The following is a 13,688-nucleotide window of genomic DNA, read 5'->3' on the forward strand; positions in this document are numbered from 1 at the left end:
TGATTGCCAATGAATTCCACCATAAAAATTTTGGGAATAAAAATTATTGACTCCACTTATATACATTTATGAATATTTAGTTTAACTCATATAGATATTATTGTCATCTTCTTCCTTTCACAAATCTCAGCTTGGTATTTCACTAGTCTGTGTCTGTTTCTTTGACCTTTTGGTTTGTAGTTGTAGTTTATCATCTTCCTGGCTATTTGGTCATATGTAATTTGTTCTACATGCTTTTCCATTTGGTTATACATGTTTTTAGTGTTTCCATTTTGGTTTTAAGTTTAATTCTTTCAGTATGTCTTCCTTTCTCTTTTTATTTAGTCTTGTATACCCTACTGCTCTTCTCATATGTTTTATTTCTACTGTAGTGATTATTTTTGATTCTTTTCTCATCTTTTTCTCTTTATTTCCAGTTATACCATATAATGATCTTAGTTTCAGTAAAATATTACACATTCTTAGTTAGCTTTTTTTATGACTGTTGCTGACAGTTTAATATATATATATATAGTAAACAATGTTTTTTAAAAACAATGTTTACTATAATTAAAAAAACAAAAACTTTTAAGTCTGCTAGTTAACATTACAAGTTGGCTATCTGAAACTGTGTCCAAACTAAAAATCTTTTATTTGCATACACCAAGACTATGTGGGCTACCTAAGGTCCATAAACCTGGAGTCCCATTGCTCCCCATTGTGGATGTCATAAATTGTCTCACCCATAAAATGGCTAAACACTTGGTATCCAAACTCAACAAACACATTAGCAAGACATTGTCTTACATTACAAAAAAAAAAAAAAAAAAAACTCTACACACTTTAAACCCACTATACAAATTCTCCAATTAGAGAAGAATGATTGCTTCATGAACTTCAATGTGTTGTCCCTTTTTACAGATGTTCCAGTAGATTATGCACTAATTATTCTGTCAAGAATTTATCTTCCTGACATTTGCAAATTCTTTATGCACTGTCTTAAATCAGGGTATTTTAGCTGAAACAACCAGCTCATAAAACAAATTGAAGGTGTAACAATGGACTCCCCCACTGGGGAAAATGGGGAGCCGTTGTGTGTAGAGGGATGAACCCATTACTAAGGCATACATGGAATTGTTTGATGTGCTTAATTCAGTCCCCAAGTCCAAAGTTTGGTTGAGGTATATAGATATCTATGCCACATGGCCCACACTCTCTATAAAAGTTTTTCCACTTCCTCAATAATATTCATCTTCAAATTAGTTTCGCTGTGGAAGAAGAAAAAGAAGGGCTCTTGCCTTCTTGGATGCTTTAATTACAAAGGCATGCAGTTGGGTCTCTTATGTGCTCAGTTTACTATAAGCCCCCTGTCACACACACACACACACACACACACACACACACACACACACACACACACACACACACACACACACACACACACACACACACACACACAGATACCTATATTCTACTTCACATCAATGTCCTGCTCAGAAACTTAGAATTTTCAAAACTTTAGCCTCCAGGACAGAGCGAGTTTCATCCTCAGGACCACCACTGTATCTGTAAAACAGGCTCTATTCACATCATTCTAATAAAATGGATACAGCAACAAAAGCCATTCCAAACTCCTTAAAAATAACACCCCCCCTCCCTCCAAACCATACACTATATCTATACTACACTATATCTTTACCCTACATCAAAGACACAACAGATAAACTGAGCACCTTCTTTAAATGACACAGAATGAGAACACCACTAAACAAAATATCTGCCTTCCTAAGACAAATCAAGGATTGCTGGACCCTCTCTCTCTCCTACCCAGGTGTTGTCTATGGTATTACTTTGCCAGTGTGGAACACACTTTATTCTAACAAAATAGATATAGCAAAAAAAAAAAAACTCTCCAAACTCTTTAAAAAGAACAACAAACCCAAATCCTACACCCACCCTCCAAATATTTCAGAAAAAAGAATGTAAAAAATACATCTGGAATTTACAACCAAAAAATGGTCTATCTCAGCATGCCTTAGAGAAAGACCACTTCATAAGATGGAAGAAAGACAAGCTACTTCACAAATCCCAGTTTAAATTGAAGAGACTGTTCCTTGAAGTGGCACAAATTCTACAGAATCCAGCTGTCTATAACAGAACTGATGGTATGATTTTACATAAAATTTTGGTGCACTGTCCTGTCTACCTATCAGCATAAACAATAGGAATCACCATGAAGAGCATCACTGTTGCCTTTCATGCACATGACTGTCTTGTTATCTAGATCATTTTGGTTTTTGTCTTCACTGAGTGTGTAGTATTAATGCTAGCTTGAGCTAACAAAATGTCGTCTTGGAAGAAATTAATTTCAACTAGTCAGTTATTTATGCATTCCAGTGTCTGTGTAGTTTTCAGTTCCAGAAAATGTGAATGAATCATAGCCAAGAAAGTAGGAAAAGGATTACATTGTGGGAAAATTTAATTATGTAATATGGATTGGGATGAAGAGATAGAATCCAGAAGTAAAGAAAATTAATTTCTTAACTTTTTTTAGACAACTTAGCAGTAACAGAGGGCACGTGAAAATTGAGAGTCTTGGATTTGATCATCTCATCAGATATCATTATAGATAAGGTGCCAAATTTCCTTCTGTTTTGTGCAAATGATCATGAAGTAGATTACTTGGGTGATTGTTAGCTATATGAGGACTTCTGTAAGGAAAAGATATACATGGAACTACAGGGCTGGTGATTATGAAAATTTCAGTGGACAGCTTGCAGCTGTAGCATAGAATAAGGGAGAACATTGCTACTGGGGTGCTGTTCAAGAACTTTCTAGCAGAAGGAATGCTTAAATATATTCCAAGGGTCAGAAGGTTAAATAAGTTAGTTGTGTAATGGGTGAATGAAGAGATTAAGCATGCAATACATAAAAAGAAGGCATCATGGAAGCAGCATAAGATAAGTAGTAATAATCGCTTCCATGAGGAGTACAAAGAACAGTCAGGAAGGTGATTGGAAATGGTAGCAAAAGTGCAGTATGGGCAGTTAGCTTTTGATACCCAAAGGAAAAAAGAAATCCTTTGGAGATCTTTTGATATATATATACAGCAGAAGAAAAAATTATTATGGAAGAATGATATTGGTTGATGAAAATGTTAAATGGATAACCACTGCAGAGGATATAGTTGAGTTATTAAATAGCAGTTCATAAAGGTACTTCATCCTTCATCCAAAGGTACGGGTACGAATGAATTGAAAGGTGATAAATTTTTTATGAGAGAGGACTTGAAAGTATTGTTAAAGGTAGCGAAAGAAAAGAGTGACAGAGTTAGAATGGTTAGTCTGTTGCCACGGTATGACAGAGAGGAGTTTAGAAGGAGGGCCATAATCGCAAATGACATTATGCGTAGGTTATGCAGACGGTGTGGTGTGGAATTCGTGGACGTGTGGAATGAGTTTGAAGGGCAAAAGGACTTATACAAGATGGATGGCCTGCATTTGAATGGACTTGGTGTGCAGAGACTGGAAAGAGTGTTGCTGAATGAAGTGAAAATGGATGTGCAAAACCAGGGAAACTAGAACTACCAAGAAGGGAGGGGGGGAATGGATATGCAGACATCAGTGAGACAGATGAGTGTAAGAATGTATATAATGTACCCGAGCCAGCATTAAGGACAAAAAATGGGAATGGGTCATTTAGAATAACGCATCAATATAGGGGTGGGACTAAGAGATCTCATGTATACTAATGCCAGGAGTATTAGGAACAAGAAGGAAGAATTTTTGGCCTTGATTGGCTCTTCCTTGCCACAGGTTATTGGCATTAGTGAAACATGGCTGACGGAAGATAATATAGTTGGTGGGATAGAATGTGTAGGTTATAGTGTGTTTAGGAGGGACAGAGAGAATAAAATGGGGGGGGAGGGGTATTATTGATGATAGCTGATGAACTGCAGCCAAGGAGAATTGAAGTTGTATCGCAGGATAGTGAAAGGAGCTCATTTGAGGCTATTTGGTGTGAGATTGAGACTGACAGAATAAAATATACAGTTGGGTGCTGCTATAGACCAGGTGATGGAATAGATGGTGGAGATAGTATGCATAGGGAAATTGATGAAATGAGTGGAAGGAGGGTAATTATTATGGGGGATTTCAACTATGGTAACATTGATTGGAAGGAGGAGAGGACACATGTGAGGAAGGAAAAGGATTTTATTCAATTATTAAGGGATAGCTATCTGAGACAGCATGTAATTGAAAATACTAGGGGTGTGAGAGTGCTTGACCTGGTAATAGCATCTGAGAATTTGACTGTAATGAATATGACCATGTTACCACCTATTCTTGAGAGTGATCATAAGGTCTTGACCTGGGAGGTGGCTAAAGGTGTGGAATTTTCGATTAAGACAGAGTATATGTGGAATTACCATGCTGGCAAGTATGACAAGCTTAGGAGATTGCTTGGATCAGTGCCATGGCATGTACAACTGCAAGGGCTGGACGTCGATAGAGCATGGGAAGTGGTCAAGGAGCATTTACAGGAGGTTATGGCTGATTGTATATCTAGGGTCCGAATAGTAAAACAAGTAGGGGTTAAATGGATGAATAACACCATTAAGCTTGAGCTGCAAAAAAAGAAACAACTGTGGAGGGAATTTAAAGAAAGGGGGTGACCTGCAGGCACACGAACGGTACAAAGTGCAGGCCAGAAAAGTAACGAGTGTGGTAAAAAAAGCAAAAGCGGATTATGAAAGGAAACTAGTTTTGCAAGCAAAAGAGAATCCCAAACAGTTCTTTCAATATGCTGAAAGCAAGAAAAAAACTGTACACAGCAAAATGATTTTTAAGGAATGACAATGGTAAGGAGGTCACTGAATCAGTCGATATAGTGGAGTTACTGAGCCCGCACTTTGCAAAAGCATATCATCCAGGTGGTGACATTGAAAAAATGAAGGAACCATTAGTTTATACGGGAATAGTGATGAATGAAGTGGAGGTGACTAGTCTATTACAGAACCTTAATGTGAATACATCTGTGGGATTGGATGGTATACTGGCACGGGTCTTTCGTGAAGCGGCTAAAGAATTATCAGTGCCCTTGACCATGTTGTTTAATCTGAGTCTCAGGTCTGGTTTAGTCCCGAAGGTGTGGAAAGAGGGGAAAATAGTTTGACTGCATAAAGGAGGATCCAAGACTACGGTTGCAAATTACCGACCGATCAGCATATCAGGAGTCGTTGTCAAGGTCTTGGAGAAAGTAGTCAAGGGAAAAATACAGGAATGGATTGATGAAAACGAGATACTGTACAGGGGACAGCATGGCTTTGTGATGGGTAGATCATGCTTCAGTAACTTGCTCAAGTTTTATAACAAGGTGACGACGGCTGAACTTGATAAGGGAAATGGGTTTACAGTGATACTGCTGGACCTGGCAAAGGCGTTTGACAGGATACCACATGGAATACTAATCCGTAAACTACAACATATGGGAATGGATATAGGGTTGGTGAGATGGATAGGTGGTTGGTTGATGGAGAGATATCAAAGAGTAGTTTATTCAGGAGTAGAGTCCAAAAGACGGCCTGTGACTAGTGGTGTGCCGCAGGGTTCTGTTCTTGGACCACTGCTGTTTAATCTGTTCATTAACGATATAGGGAAGGATCTAAGTGGAACAATTCATTTGTTCGCTGATGATGCAAAGTTGGGTAGGGCAATAGTGAATGCAGAAGATGTCAAAGTCTTGCAGGATGACTTAGATAGATTGGAGTTCTGGGCTAAGGAGAATGGATGTCAATTTAATGTGACAAAATGTAAGGTTATGCATTTTGGGGTGAAAAGATTAGCAGCAGTATACCACATTGGTGGAACTGTACTCCAAGAGATTGATGAGGCCAGGGACTTGGGAGTGTTGGTGGATAGGGAGATGAAGTTTAGGGGGCTCATTGCAAAAGTAGCTAAATCAGCTCATCAACTCACTTGGTTGTTGAAAAATACCTTGACGAGCAGAGACAAGCAAGTTATTGTACCTCTGTACCGAGCCTTAATAAGACCTCATCTCGACTACTGTGCCCAGATTTGGTCACCTCGGTTCCTTCTTGATGGGGAGGAGGTGGAGAGGATCCAGAGGCGAGTGACTAAGATGATAACAGGTCTATGGAATGAACCATATGAGAACAGGTTGAAGATTTGTGGGTTGCAGAAACTAGTTGATAGGCGGAGGAGGGGAGATATGATTGAGACATTCAAATTGCTAAAGGGATTCTATAGGATTAATTCAGAGGATATTTTTGAGATCAGGACTGGTGGTGGGAGAACTAGGGGACACCTATGGAAGCTGGGCAAGAGTGTGGTTAGCAGGGGTGTTAGAGCTGGGTTCTTTACTTTTAGAGTGGTAAATGAGTGGAATAAGCTGCCAGAGTCTGTTGTGGGTGCTATGACAGTGAACGAGTTCAAGGCAAGGTTTGATAGATACTGTGAGAATGTAATCACATAGTTGTGTGGACATGATGTTTAGGGCCTCCCTCGATGAGTCTAAGGACTCCTGGAGTTGCCCGAAATAATAATAATAATAATAATAATAATCCTTGTGAATTCAATATCATGTATATTTTGAGTGCAGTGGAAAGTGAGAAAGAGGAGAAACTGACTCAATTCACTATATACAGAAGGTATATAGTGAATTGAGTAAGCTTGATGTTAATAAGGCTGCAGGACTTGATGTATTATAATGTGTTTTGAGAGAATGTGTCAGGGAGTTGATGTCTGCTGCAACATACTTTTTTAATTTGATTCTTACTTTGGGACAAGAATGGAAAGAAGATTGTACCACTTCCTAAGGAAGGAGACAGAGCCAAGCTTCAAATTATAGGCCAATCAGTATGTTCAGTATTGGTTAAAGTGTTATAGAGATTAGCAAGAACCAAGAACAAAATTGGATTGACAACAGTCACATTCTCTTTGATGGACAGTGTGCATTTGTTAAAGAAAGATCATGTTTTGGTAATCTGCTTTCATGTTACATTAAGATGACAGGTACGTTGAACAAGGGAGATGTATCAGAGTTGGTATACTTAGATTTTCAAAAGCTTTTGATAAATTGCCACATGATATGTTAATAAGTAAATTGGAATGGATGGGGTTGGATGATAGATTAGTGCATTGGATTGCAAATTGGCTATCCAATAGGTATCAGCAAGTTGTGCACTCAAGTTTCTGTTTTAGGGCCATTGCTGTTTAAATTGTATCTTAATGATATTGGGGATATTGTCATTATTATTATTTACTGGTATCTCCAGAGCCAGAAGACACATTGCTACTTATCATACTTTCCTATTCTACCTCTCCTTAAACACCTTTGCTATTGAAGCACTCACAATAGATTACCAGAGGACAACCTCCTTTGGTGACCTGTTCCATCCATTTGTCATCTATCCAGCAAAAAATCTAGTCCTAACACCTATACTAACCACACTCTTATACAATTTCCAGGTTTGGACTCTTGTCCTCTTCCTTCCTGTACTGAAAGAAATCTTTATTGTCAATCCTATACAACTCCTTTCTCATAGTAAGCATTCCATAGACGTGCCACAATCTTTGTCACTTTCTTCTGCACCTTCTCTTCCAGCTCATCTCTACAGAATCCAGGTGACCAGATCTGTGCACAGTGGTCCAGATATAGTCATATTTAAAACTTATGAAGAGTGATATTTTGATTATTATTATTATTATAAGTGCACAAAGCATGCTTTCCTGGTGGAACAATAAAGCAAATAACTGATGCGTTGCAGAAAAGGAAATACCAGACATCGTCAGAATTAGTGGTAGTCATGGGCACAAATGACTTAGTTGGGGAGAAGAAGAATGTTGATAGGAACTTGAGGAAGTTGTTGCAGCAGGTAAAGAAGAATGGTGTTGTTGGGAAAGTTGTAGATGTGTTGCCCTGATATGATGATAATGAATTGAGAAGGAGAGCAGAGATAATGAATAGTAAGACGGTTGAGTTGTGTGAGACAATAGGGGTTCAGTTTGTAAATCTGTGGAGTGAATTTGAAGGGAAGTTCAAATTATTATTATTATTATTTATTATTATTATCCAAGACCTCATGGAGTCAAAGACTCATCTGGGAGGTCCTTTTATCATACACACACAGTTCACCATACCATGCTTTAAGCACACTCAAATTCTCTGCAGACACAACACTCTCAGGCAAGGCATTCCAATCATTCACAACACTTCATGAAACAAACCTGCTTCTCTATTCCCCTACTCACACCCTCTTTATACAGTTTCCAGGGATGACCTCTGGTTCTCCCCTGATCTCCCACTATTTTCTGTAGAACCTCTCCACCTTTGATGCTATAACAACCCCTTACTAATTTGTAGGTCTCTATCATATCTCCCTTCTGTCCACCAGACTGCAGGTTGCATCTTTTCAATCTTTCCTCATACTCGGTATTACAGAGGTTAGAAACTACCTTAGTCAGTCACCTCTGGACTTCTCCAACATCTCTTTGTCCTTCTGTAAAAAACAGGTAACCAAATCTGGGCACAATAGTCCATGTGTGGTCTAATCAAATCCTTATACAATGCAACAAAAATCTCCCTACTTCTACAAGTCAATGTCCTCTGCATCTTTCCCAGAAGCCTTTGCTTCACAGTTTTTGGTTATGTGTCTCCTAAATTTCAGATTCTTTTCCATCTATCACCCCCAGATCTCTTATTTCCTATACCTCCAACAATATATCCTCACCAAGCATAAATTCTGCATCCCATCTTTGTTTTCCAAATTTTAAAACCTTATCAATATTGCAACATTGAATTCACATACCCATTCCCGTACCCAATCACTCAATTTATTCAAGTCTTCTTGTAAGGCCATAACATCTTCTCGACTCTTCATGGTTTGTCCCAACTTTGCATCATCTGCAAGCAACTGAATATCTCCATCCAAATCTTCACCAATATCATTAATATTCAAGTTAAACAGTAATGGCCCTAAAACAGACTGATGAGGCACACCGCTATTGACTTTCCTTTTCCTGGATATCGCTCCTCCATACATAACTTGTTGATACCTGTCAGATAGCCAGTCTCCATTCCAATGCACCAATCTAATATCCATCCCCATCCATTCCAGTTTGACTATCAACTTATCATGCAGTAATCTATCAAAAGTCTATGCAAAATCTAAGTATATTACTGTGTATCCTTCTCCTCTGTCCAAGGAAACTGTCACCTTATTGTAATAAGTAAGTAGATTACTAAAACATGACATCCCTTTAGGAAATCCATGCTGTCCATCAAAGATAATACCATTGTTATCAACCCAATTCTGGATCCTAGTTCTCACAAGCTTCTCCAACAACTTAACTAGAACACCTGACACACAGATAGGCCTATAGTTTGATGCTTGAGTTCTACCACCTCCTTTATGAAGTGGCACAATCTTGCCCTCCTTCCACTCCTTAGGAACTTGACCGAGTGCAAGACTCTTATTAAAAAAATATGTCAAGACTGGCGTCAACTCACTGGAACATTCCTTCAGAATACGTGGTGATATATTATCAAGTCCTACAGCCTTATTTACATCTAGTTTGATCAACTCCCAATACATCTCATGCTTACTTGCAGTCAGTCTCTTCATTCTCAATCTCTCAATGAAGTGACATTCACAAGATTGAAAGACCTTTATGAACTGCTCATTAAGTATCTCCACCACACCTTCTGCAAAAGCTGTCTTTATACCATTTTCTCCAATCAATGTCATCCTTCTATAATCATTCTTTCTTATGCTGGCTACATATCGAAAGAACTCCTTAGGATTCTTTTTGGCTTCACCAGCTAACTGCTGTTCATACCTCTCTTTAGCTATCCTCACCAACCAAGTCACTAACCGCCTTGCCTGGTCTTTGTAGTCCTCATGGAATTGGTTATTTCCAATTCTGTTATGCTGCCTCCATAATGCACTTTTTCTCTGTATCACATGCTTAATCTCTTTATTCATCTATTTCACACCTACCTGATTTAACCTTTTCACCCTTGGAATACATTTAGACATTGCATCTAGTAGATAGTTTTTGAAAATACCCCAAGCTGCATTGATCTCTTTTCCAGCTAACTCCCCATTCCACGCTACACCCGCAAGCTGTCTCTTGAGCTCTTTATAATCCCCCCCCCCCACCTTGTAGTTTCACATATATCCTTTACTTACAGAGGTCCTCACACTGCTGGCAACCACCCATGATGATGATAACCTCTTCATCCTTGCTTGTCAGTGTTTTCTTCAACAACAATGTAATCTGCCACAGCAGATTATCAATGGAAACATCTCTACTGTGGAAATACAGAGAGGTATAAGCCAGGGTGACACAATATCTCCAAAATTATTCACAGTGTGCCTAGAAGAAATATTCAAACTGCTTGATTGGGAAGGGAAATGTCTGAAGATAAATGGAACATATTTAAGCCATTTACGCTTTGCAGATGACGGTTATCTTTACTTCAACTATGCATGAATTACAGATTAGTATCCATGAACTCCAAATTGCTAGCAAAACAGCTAACTTGAAGATAAATCTAAAGAAGACCCAAGTTATGTTCTATAGCTATGTCCAACCAGAAATAATAAAAATCAATAATGAGGAAATTAAACAATAGATCATTACATATACTTACGACAACAGATATCAGTGAAAAAAATATCATGAACGAAATTAAAACATGCACGATGCTTTGGTGGAAAGCATTCAGAAAATTACATTTAATATTCAAAAGCTAAGTGCCATTATGCCTGAAGAGAAAAGTTTTAAAACAATGTATTCTTCCTATATTGACATATGGCTGTGAAACATGGACACTAAATGCAAAGGAAATTCAGAAATTAAGAACAACACAATTTAGTATGGAAAGAAGTATGTCTGGTATCATAAGACTGGAGCACTAAAGGAATACATGGATAAGAAATCAAACCAAAGTCTCTGACATCATAAGAGGAGTGAAACATCTAAAGTGGCAATGAGCTTGGCATATTGCTCAAAGACAACATCAACAATGTACAAAAGAAGTACTGGATTGTATTCCACGAGAGGAAAAACGACCACGACACTGACCTAAATCAAGGTGGATTGATAATATCATCAGATTTGCAGGACTGTCATGGGAAAGAAGAGCCATGGATAGACAGCTTTGGAGTAATCTTGGAAGGGCCTTCATCCAGCAGTGGATCGACAATGGCTGATAATAATAATAATTATTATTATTCAGGCCTCCATGGATTCAAAAGACTCATGGGAAGTCCTTCATAGAAAACACAAAGCCTATCATACCAATCTTTGAACTCATTGACCGTTCATGCTCTCACCACTCTATCAGGCAATGCATTCCACTTTTCAACCACCTCCTTGCAAAGAAACCACTCCTCACTGTCTTGCTCACAGCTTCCTTTTGCAACTTCCAGGGGCAGCCCCTTGTCATCACTCCTTCCTGCTGTTCCATCAAGCAAAAGAATTCCCCAATGTCAACCCCGTAACTACCTCTCAACAGTTTAAAAATCTCGGTCATATCACCTCTCCTTCTTCTATCTACCAAACTCTGTAGTTCACATTCCCTCAGCTGATCCTCATAACTAACATCGTACAGTCATGAAACCATCTTTGTTATCCACCTCTGTACCCTTTCCACAGTTAATTTATCCCCTTCAAATCTCCTGGGGACCAAATTTCAGAACAATGATATAAGTGTGGTCTGATCAGTCTTATACAGTGGAATGATAATTCTTTTATTTCTGCAGGTCCAGCATCCTTCTCAGTATTGCAGCAATCCTCTGTGTTATCTTCACCACCTTTGCAATATTTCCCCTGAAATTCAGGTTTCTATCAATCGTCAACCCCAGATCTCTTGTCTCCCCTACTTCCTCCAGTATAACTCCTCCAATAGAGTATGAAGCGTACCATCAATGTGTCCCAAACCTCAAGACCTTGTATTTTGCTGCATTAAGCCGAAACCCCCATTCATTTGCCCATCTGGCTAGTTTATTCAAATCCTCTTGCAGGGCTGCCGCATCTGCACTATCACTAATAACCCTTCCCAGCTTCACATCATCTGCAAACAACTGAATATAACCCAAGAATCCATTGACAATGATATAAAGGTTAAACAATACAGGTCCCAGTACTGAGCCCTGCAGGATCCCACTTGTAACCTTCCGATTTCATGATACTGCCCCACCATATAAAACTCTCTGATACCTATCAGAGAGTTGTATATGGTGAGATCTTTGAGTCAACTGGATTCAACGAATCCTGAATCCAGTTGACTAATCCAACATCTAAACCCATATGCTGAAACTTTAATATCAGCTTATCATGTGGCACCCTGTCAAATGCCTTTGCAAAATCCAAAAAAATGTCAGCATATTCCTTTCCCTCATCAACTGCTCTTTTCACTTTATTATAAAAGGCAACCATATTACTTAAGCTAGAGTGTCCCTTAATATGGTCCCTCGCTAATTTCTCCAAGATCTTAACAACTACTGATGAAACACAAACTGGCCTATAGTTAGACACATCCAGTCTGCTACTGCCCTTATGTAATGGTACTATCTTACCTTCCTTCCATTCCTTGGGTATCTTTCCTGTAGCCAAACTTTCATTGAAAAACCAGGTCAATGGAGCTGTCAGTTCTTTAGCACATTCGCTCAAACCCATGGTGAAATATCATCCAGTCCCACAGCTTTACAGATATCTGAGGTACTCAGTATTTGGAACACACTCTATTCTTGCACCTCTAAAACTCGAACCTATCCTATCCCTCTAGTATTAAAACTTACTTCTGCAGAATGAAATACTCCATTAAAGTGTTCATTGAACAACTCCACTATGTCCTCTGCATCAGTCACTCTATTCCCATTTTTATCCTACAATATCATTTTTCCACAATCATTTCTCCTCCTACTGGCCACATAGCTAAAAAATTCCCTAGGATTATCTTTAGATCATAGTGCCAGTCTCTTCTCATATTCCAATTTCACCTTCCTTACCATATTAGGCACTCTCCTGGCCTGAGTCTAATATTCTTCATGCATCCACTCTTCACCCCTCTCCTTATATCTCTTCCATAATTTCTTTTTCACCTGCAGTTCCTGTTTGATATTGTTTGTCATCCACTTTATTCCAAATTGTGTCATCTTCACTCAAGGAATACAGCTTACTATTGCTGCCAACAAATATTCCTTTACAATTTCTCATGCACTAATGATATCCCGGCCTTCCAATTCTGCCCTCCATGGAACTGCCCCAAGTTGATATCTAAGACTATTATAATCACCTGCCTTATAATTGTACATAGCGTGTTATTTTTTTTGAGACTAATGCATGTCTATTCATCTTCCAAGTCAAAACTACATGGTCATTCTCTCCAACAGGGGTGAGAGATATCATCTGAGCTATAATCAGCTCTTCTGATGCTATGACCAAATCCAAAACTCTTGAACCTCTTGTTCCTTCTATTACATGTTGCCAAAGATATCTGTCCCTCAAGAATTCCATACCCTTATTACTACATGCATTTCCCTCTTCCCAACTTATACTGCTGTAGTTAAAATCTCCCATAACAATCTTTCTTCTTGCACTTGCCAAGCTCAACTGCCTAAACATTTCCTGTTTCCCACCCTCTGTGCTCCTTGGCTTGTAGCAACATCCCAGTAAATA

General features: G+C 38.7%; 1 protein-coding gene across 1 annotated transcript in view; it reads left to right on the forward strand.

Annotated features, from left to right (window-relative positions):
- Positions 1 to 13,688, forward strand: part of LOC150096198 (proto-oncogene tyrosine-protein kinase ROS-like) — a 481,253-nt gene that overhangs the window by 207,295 nt on the left and 260,270 nt on the right. The gene's annotated exons all lie outside the window — the stretch shown is intronic.

This window comes from Typopeltis vanoorti, chromosome 19 (assembly GCF_054136105.1).
Source record: "Typopeltis vanoorti isolate ZY-2024b chromosome 19, IOZ_Tvanoo_1.0, whole genome shotgun sequence".
Lineage (NCBI taxonomy): Eukaryota > Metazoa > Arthropoda > Arachnida > Uropygi > Thelyphonidae > Typopeltis > Typopeltis vanoorti.